Source organism: Mercurialis annua, linkage group LG1-X (assembly GCF_937616625.2).
Source record: "Mercurialis annua linkage group LG1-X, ddMerAnnu1.2, whole genome shotgun sequence".
NCBI lineage: Eukaryota > Viridiplantae > Streptophyta > Magnoliopsida > Malpighiales > Euphorbiaceae > Mercurialis > Mercurialis annua.
In genome coordinates, this window is record NC_065570.1 from 48,038,456 (window position 1) to 48,048,159 (window position 9,704).

Genomic DNA, 9,704 nt, shown 5'->3' on the forward strand with positions numbered 1-9,704 from the left:
ACTTCGTACCCGCTGGTGGAATCTACTAGCTGGTCTATACTTGGAAAAGGATATTTATCTAATGGACATATTTGGTTCAGATTTGTGAAGTCGATGCATAGTCTCCACTGTCCATTCGGTTTCTTTATAAGGACCATGTTTGACAGCCATTCTGGATAATATACTCTTTTGATGAACCCAGCTGCTAAGAGTTTGTTTACTTCTTCTTTGACGGCGATCTTTCGATCTACAACAAATGCCCTCTTTTTCTCTCTCACCAGTTTAGTTGACGGGTATATATTTAGATTATGCGATATGATTCTATATCATTATTTACTAGCATGACAATGATATTGGTTTTTGCCGAGTTCAAGAGATCTGCTCCTATCATAACTGATTTGGGTGCCGCACCCTCAAGTGCCACCTTTTCCAACTCTCCATATGGTTCCAGCTTTCCCTCATCCGAGTCAGGTATATCCATAGTTTTGATATCTTATGTTTCAAAGACTTCCTGCATAGACACCATGTAGCATTTTCTAGCTATGTTTGGGCTTCCTCTTACTGCCACGACTCCTCAGTTTGTTGGTATTTTCATGGATAAATACTGAATACAATTAATTGCCCCTGTGTTATACAACATCATACTTCCCAATATGATATTATAGGCTAGCGGCATGTCTACTACCATGAACAGTGTTTTAAATTTCTTTGTTATACCGACCAAACCGCCTTATAGGGTTCCATTGTCTTTCCCCAGCTCAACTGTAAGCTCAGTCACTCCTTCCATCTTAACTAGTAACCTTCCTAGTCCTATAAATGGAGTACTAATAGATTTCAAGTTTAGTATTAAGAAACTAATTCCCAGATACGCATGCTTAGTGATTAGATTGACGGAAGTCCCTTCGTCTACCAGTTGTCTTTTTACCCATAAGTTTTCGATCAAACCCGAAACTAATTGTGCATCTTGATGGGGAAACTCTATGCCCTTTCTGTCTGCTGGTCCAAAGCTCACCTCAGGTAATGGTTCCATGGCCAATATGCTCAGTATCATTTTATGTTTCCCGCTATAATGTTAATCGCCCCTGCCAAATTTTGTCTTTTAGCCGGTGCATCATCTTTCCTCCGGTTATTTGGTTCTGGTCTACTATTTGCACTCGGGTTGAAAGATTTTCTCTGTGCTACAAAACCTTTATGTCAGACAATTTGTATGAACCGATCGATCTCCCTCTTTAAGTTTCGCATTCATCTGTTATGTGGCCGCATCCATCATGGAACTGGCAGTATTTCTTTTGATCTCCCTCGTACTTCATCTTTTCGGGGTATTGAACAACCTCATCATTGTTGTGAATCCACATGAGGATTTGTAATCTCATAGTGTTCATTGGGATGTATGCTCAGTCATCTAGCCTTATTGTCTGATGGGTTTCTATTTTTTATGCTGGTTGTGGCCTCGGTTCCCAAAACTTGTATCCATCGTTCTTATTGCTCATGAGAAAAGTTGGGCGTGTGCCCAATCCTTTTCCTGCTGAATTACCTGCTTTTTTATTCTTTATTCGTCCATATTATATAGTTCCATGCTTGGTCATCAATTAAGGGTAATTTTCTACCAGATTTGTAATTCAATTATCTCGGAAACTGTTCATGGTGGTATTATATTTCATGGAGTCTAGGGCTGTGTCATCGTTCAAATCCTCCAGTAAGATGGCCTCCTCATTAAAACGGGTTATAAAAATTTTCTTGCTCTCCCCTGGCTTTTGGTAGCATTTTCTCAGGTCACTCGACTTCTTTTTTCGTTGTATGCTCGGGGCAAAATGATTTCTGAAAGCCTCTGCCAACTCGTCGAAGTTATGAATTGACCCCTCCTTTAAACTTTGGTAGCATATCTATGTTGGGCCATTCAAAGTGGTCAGAAAAATTATACATATTGCCGATTCAGATAGACTTTATACCATCATTATGACTTAAAAACAACTTAAGTGTGTTACGGGATCTCCTTTTCCGTTATAGGCATTTAATGTGGGAATCTTATAGTTCATTGGGAAACGCTATTCTCATATTGCCGCCGAGAGTTGGGATCTAAGTCTCAATAGTTCGCTTTTAGCTTCGTCTTTGCTTTTGACTTTATCCATTACAGTGCTCATTATTTTTGTGATTTCTTGTTCCAGGTCTCGCCTCTGGACTATTTATGCTCTCTTCTACCTCTGCTCTCCTTGATGGTCTCCTCTCTCCCATCGGAACTCTCTCCTCAGCCAGAGGAAGGTTCTAATTAGCTCTACTCGGATGATATACACGTTCTCTAGGAGGTAAAGTTTAGTTTTGTCTCAAACTATGTATTGTATGGGTATCTATGTGATTTATCGGTGTTGTGAATGCGGGTCTCGCCCCTCGGTAAAACTCAGGTGGGTGTGGCAGCGATGTGGGCACCTAGGGTGGTGGTAACTTGTGAGCATGGGAGATTGTTGGGGTTGTGGGAGTTTCCAAAGCTTGCTGCATTTGGTGGAGGGTGGCTAGATTCCAAGCGTGGTACTCAATGTACTAATGTATTTGGGGAATAGTAGGACTGACTTGTTCTATCATATTGAAGATGATAGTAACATCTGTTGTGTTTGTAGGGAAAACCAGGTTAGTCGAGGCTAATGGTTTGTTGAGCATGAAGCTCTGGAGCATTTAAGGCGTTGAAAAAATGAATAAAGTCGCATTCTGGGAGATATTCGTCGAATTTCATAGGATTTCGGCGGATATCGATGGTAGTGGTAGCGAATAGGGAATTCCTTAAGGGTAAGGATTAGTGATCCATTTCTACAAGCTAAATGACTTCCCACGCGTGTGCAAGAAAGAAGGCAAAACAAAATTTCACTGGAAGCTCTAGTTAAAGGATTGGTCATTCCTCCACCTGTTTACCCCACTAATGTACCTCCGGATGAGGGGTTAAGTTCCCGTATGACTTGTTCTGTATCCTCCATTTCCACAAGCTCAAAGTAACCAAGAACCATCGTAGGAAAAGATAAGCTTTTCTTCCTTTTCTACAGACAGCGCGTGTGATAACTCACAAGTTAATGGAGGAAGTTCATCCTAGGGAGTCCAATGAAGCCCACCATAAACATAGAAAACAACTATAAGAAGGGCGTTGGAAGTAGATTCTGGAACGCCACTCTGACGGTTAAGTTTGTTTAAGTAGGAAAAATAAATAAAAAGTGAAAAGATAGATTAAAAAATGTGAAAAAAAATAGTATTAATCTTGACTTTATATACTTTGGAGTATTTATAGGGAATGATGATGTGGCCATACTTGTTGTTACTTGTGATGAAGTGACGCAGTTTGTTAGGATTTTGTGATGATATGGAATATTCGAGTATTCGTTTTGCCTTCTACGAGATATGGTGTTGTGTTAAGTGTATCTTTATCATAGATTTTTATTGTCAGGCGATCTTATATGTCAGGAGATTTGTGGGTATGCTCGGTATCAAGACTAGTTGTCTCGGTTTGAGAATTGTATCATGTGAAAAGGTTTGTTTTGATTACTACTGGTGTCATGGTTCTGAGAGTAATTATTGACGTATCTTGGTCTCGGTTACAGAGGGGGTGGGCTCTTGATTTCAGGCCTCGGACATGGACTTTAGTCTTGGATCTCGGGTATGGACTTTGGATGTGGGTCTCAAGCATGGGCTTTGTGTTAGTGATATGCACTAGGTCAATCATGTTTGACCATGTTTTGACTTTATCATTTTATTATTTATTGATTGGCAGTTTTTATCATTTTATATTAATGATTAAAATACTTGAATGGTTAATTCTTTCTAAGGTCATCGAGTATGTGACTTGATAGTAGAACCCTTAGGTTTAATAAAATAATTATATACCATCTATCCCTAGTCTTAATAGAACATTGAGACTAGTATGATGTTGACTGATGATTATGTTTTACTAATCATGTATATGAGATATTAAGTCAAATCATAGGTGCTATTTGAGAAATAAGGCACTGGATGACCCACTGTGAGAATACTACATAGATCACTGTCATAAGTAATTCTCATTACAGTTCTATTAGTATAATCCTTTGACCTTGAAATCATCATGGATTTCTACATAGCTATTTCATATTTTGATACAGTCTTACATTATCTTTAACAGGATAATGGAATAGATTGTCATTGGATATGAAAGTAACTATGTGAGAAATGTGAGTGACTGAGAAGGAATTTGTCCCTCATTTATTTGAGTAAGATATCTATGGGCCCCTTGAAGAAGATAGACTGAAGAAAATGCATGGCCATGCTAATTGATAAGAAGTTATCATTTTCAGTCTACTTAGAGTCAAGAAACTAATGATTGAATGTTATAAGGATGACATAACTATGCCTTATATTCAATCTGGATATCGAGAGACAAAGGGATTAAAATATTATTGTAAATGGTTAAATCGTATTATCGATATTCATATAACTTGGGTAGTCATAATGTCTTGCTAGAGGCCACTTATGACTTGTGGGCTGAAATAGGGATTTCGAGCCTACTGCCAACGTTATATGAACCTACAGGGTCGCACACTAAGAACAGGCCCAAAACAATTATGGGTTGTACAAGCCCAATGTGATTAAGTGATTAATTATATATATATATATATATATAATTCGTAATATATATATATATATTAATAAATATATATATTAATTCGAAATTTAAGGATAAGTGTTTTCCTTAATTTATTATTTTTGAAAGATAATAAATATAGTAATTAATATATATGGATAATTATCAAAAAGGAGTTTTTGATAAACATAAACTTGTAGAATTGCAATGAGATTGAAATTCGAATTTGTCTCAAACCCTAGTGTTATTTATCACTATAAATACTCATTAAGCAGTTGGTTTGAGAATCACGAAATTCATTATTCACTAAATCACTAAAATTCGAAATTGCTTGTGAAGCAATAGTGCTAGCACACAAGCACTAGTTTTGGTTAAGGTCTGTTCGTGTGGATACTCGTAGAGGACGCGTTCTTTTGGAGGCGTTTCTGATCCGAGGCCAGGTATCACCAAAGTGAACCACCTCCTTCCTTCCTACATTGTTGTTGAATTCGACATACAAGTAAGTAATTGTTCTGTTTAATTCGAATTACATGGATATTGGTTTGGGTTTTTAGATAAATTTTTGAAATTCCGCTGCGTTATGAACCAATAAAATCCAACACTTTGATCTTAGGCTTTTTGCAGCTATCTATGTTGTTATCAATTTTTAACTTTGTAAAGGATATTTTCAACATAATTTTACCAAATCTTAGTATTATGTGATTTAAACATTTTATATATGTATAATTTTTTTTCTGATGAATATATATGTATAATTACTTATAAGAATTGTTTTTATGCTCATAAAATGCGTGATGCAAATGGTTTTTCAACTACATGTTCCACTGGTGTTTAAAAAGCAAAATCAAAGAGAATGAGGAGGAACAACTAAAGGAGTCAAAATTGGATGAAAAATGAAACTTCAATAAAAAAAAATTAGACAAATTATTGAAATGTTATAAAAAAAAGGTTGATACCATGAATGATGAAAAGGCGGAAGTTCAGAATTTCAAAAAAGAGAATAAGATTTTATTTAAGTAAAAGGAGCCGGAAAATACTCTTTAAATTTAGGTGCTCTCACTTCTCTTTAAAAAAAACTTTCTTTTTTTTCATATTTTTTAGGGTGGGAAAAAATGTTTTTTCCGGTAGTTTTTCTAAATCTACTTGTCTAACTCAATAAATCTAAAAATAAAAGTCTAATTTTTGCTTGATTTAGGTGTTATTTTTTGCTTGTTAGAAATAAAGTTTAAGTCTTTTTTCTTTTTTTGTTTATATTTCTTAAATTCACAAAAAAATTTAGTGTTTGTTTGAGCTTTAACTCAAAAGTATTGTAGATTTAAGAAATGAAAAGGACATGGATCTATCTCTATAGAGTTTTAATGAAGATGAAGATCGACGATCGGAAATAGTAGATTTCAACGGTTCAAGGGGTTTGATTGATAAATCGGTGCAAGAAAATTTCGAAACACCCTTCCAACAATTTCGTTGTGTTAAGTTTTGAACATCTATGTCTACAATTTTCTTTATTTTTCTATTTCTTTTGCTTGTATTTTATTATTGTCTATTATTTTGTAGTTTAATTTTTTGAAAGATCATATGCAAGTCTTTATTATATGACTTTCATCCTTTATAATTTAAATCTTCATAATTAACTCTATCTTGGAAAAAGAAAAAAAAAAGATTTTATTTACAAATTTTAGTTCTATTGAAGATTTTGAATTTGGTGCATTTATGGGAGTTGAAGAAAAAAAGAATTATGTATAAAAGAGATAACAAACTAATCACTACCTCCTCTGTCAAATGATTTTAGTGAATATTTTAATAATTTTGATTGATCTAATTCTGATTTATCCAATTATTGAATTATTAATTATTACGGTACTACTGAGTGATTTCTGTTTTTAAATTAATGCAATTTTATGTTTGTTTAATCTTACAAAAACTAATGTTATTATTATTTAAGTTGTAAAATAATATTACATTAAGTGATAATATTAATATTGTTTAAGTAAAAATAATTCTTGGCATAAATAGATAAAAGTAATTGAGTAAAAGTAGGTTTATGTGCATTTACAATAGGCCTAATGGTAAAAAAATTCAAACTTTTACTATTTGTTGCAATTTTATCCTAACTTTTTAATTTTTGCAATAATATCCAAATTGCATTTTTTTGTTACAATAATATCCAAATTACATTTTTTGTAGCAATAATAGTCAAATTGATGGCTAAACTTGTTGTTTTCAATTAAGATATTAGCCTATTATTATGTTTTGATATATAATAATATAGTAAACGTCCTAAGAAATGAAAAAAAAACTCAAAAAAATCACATAAAAAGTGCAATTTGGCTATTATTACAACAAAATAATGCAATTTGTATATTATTGCAAAAATTAAAAGGTTTGGATAAAATTACAACAAGTTGTAAAGGTTTGGGTTTTTTTGCCATTAAACCTTTATAATAATATAAATTTGGATTAAATCGAACAATATTATTTAGATTATATTGACACAAAAATAATAAATATTTAATACTGAAATTTATAATGATATAAAAAAAAACATAAAACGGGTTAAACAGGTAGTGCCTATGATTTTCACTCTATCAATGAGTTGGAGAAGAATTTATATTCTTTTCTGCATTTGTCAATACTTTCTATTTCATTTTTATTATTAGAGAAAAAGAGTATTTGTGGAAAGAATTGCACCCATTATTTTAATAAAATATTGCTGAATCCATATTATTTGAGTTATAGATAATTGACTTTATGATGGAGGCAGAAGAGAAACGTGTAAAGCAAAAAAAATTGTTTGATATTCTGTTCTTTTTCTCTTTTTTTTTTGTTTTGTATTTGAATGTCTTGAAAATAGTGATATTAATTACAGTAGACCCTTTAATAATTAATATTTAATAAATTAATAATTTTAATAATTAATAAAAAAATTAGGGAACCAATTTTAATATTACGTCTTATAAAGTATTTAATAAATTAATAATTCTAATAATTAATAAATTATTAATCCACCATGTATATTAATTATTAGAGGGTCGACTGTATTATGATCTTTAGTTTATTGATTAATGTTAATTTCTTTTATTATAGTACATATAAAGATTGGCTCCACTTAAAAAAGTACACTAAAGTACTCTTTATATTTCATAAAAAAATAAAATTGAGTACCATAAAAATTAGAATAGTTACTACTTTTCACATTAGTTAAATAAAATTATTAAAAAGATTCTCTAAGGTTATTATATATATTAAATATAAGAGAAAATTACATAACTGGGCTGAAAAGGGGTTTTATTTACAAAAATGCTAAGCCTTCCTAAATCTTACACCTATGCTATTTTTTTCTTTACTTTTTTGAGCTAATAACGGGAAAAGTTTACATTTCATACCTAATTGATTACAGCCTTCCATTTGTCCTTTTTAATTCATTTTTTTCTTAGGCACACGGTTTCTTCCTTCTCTTCTCCATTTCTTTTTTCTGATTTTCACCTATTTTCTGATTAAAAATAAAGAGAAACCATTTTCATCTCAATCGGTTCAAGATTTAATGGTTGGGTTGGTTGGTTGGTTGGGTTGATTATAATTTAAAAGAATTTCTTAGGATTGAAGAATGATTTGTGAAAATGGCTGCTGCTGGTTAATGATGGAGAAAGATGAAGGAGAGACAGTGGTCCTTGATTTAGGGGCATGCCTTAATTGATTGATTTAGGACATGTTAAATTCTTTTTTTTTTAGACTTTGTTTGAGAAATTTAACTATAAAATTTTGGATTAAGGGTTTAATTAATAGATGGCAGCTCTTCATTTGCAGATGTTAATCATTTGCTCTCTTCTTTAAGCAAAAAGGATTTATCCATATGCAGTTTTACTATTTTTTTCAAATATGCATTATTTTTACATTTTATTAGCCTTAGTTCTGATTTAACATCTATTTATATTATTTAAGAAATGTGTTATTTTTTATGCATTATGTGATATAGATTATTAAATAGTAGTATATTATTATTTGTTAATTTCTCTTATGTGTTTTTTTATTTATAATTTATAATTTTAACAATGTCTTTAGTGAGAACTTTCACATAACATTTTATTTTTTAAAAAATGTATCTAAATAATTTTTGTCGTATTTTGAATTTTGTCTCTACAAATAATTGAATCTATATACTTGTGTTAATGATATATTAAATTATGTTTGTATGTTATTTAAATTGATTTAGAGATGAAAATTATGTTATTAATTATATTAATTTATTTCAATTCTTAACAATAGAATTTAATTTAATTTTTTTATGTTAAATGGAAATGCATTTTTTTAAAAAAAATATAATAAAGCAAATGAAAAAGTGATGTATTATTTATGTATCCATGTATATCATCTATTTATATTATTTAAGAGATGTATTTTTTTTATTATTTTTATACATTATGTGATATAAATAGTATATTATTATTTGCTAACATCTCTTATGTGCTTTTTTTTATTTGTAGTTTATGATTTTAACAGTGTCTTTAGTGAGAAGTTTAGTATATAGTTTTTTTTAGAAACTGTATTTAAGTTGTCTCTAAGATGTATAGAAAATGTATTTAAGTTGTTTCTGATACATTATTGATTCATCTCTGATACATCGTGGGATAAAAATGTGGAGGAGGAAATTAGAACTTTCAAGAGGTCTAGTGTTCAGGTGTTGCCAGCCAGAAGAATTGTGAAAATTCTTTGCAACCAAAACTCATCAACCTCGTCATTCAATCCATTTGCTGGAAGTGTATAATTCGATAGAGTTTAATTTAATTTTTTTGTTTTATAAAAATGGCAGTATATTTATTTAGAAAATATGATAGCATTGCAAATGAGAAAGAAATGTATTATTTATATATTTAAGATTTATCATGTCTAAGATATAGTTTTTCAATAAATTCCATTAATAGTATGTGACTGTCTTCGAGATACATCTTAAATACATATCAGATACATATGTTATACATATCGAATGCATGTTAGAAACAGCTCAAATACAATGTACCACCGATACATTGTAGATACATTACAGATACATCACACATACATCAATAATACATTACCGATACATCGTTGATATATTGTAGATACATCGATCGATTTTTAAACTAGTGAATCATTA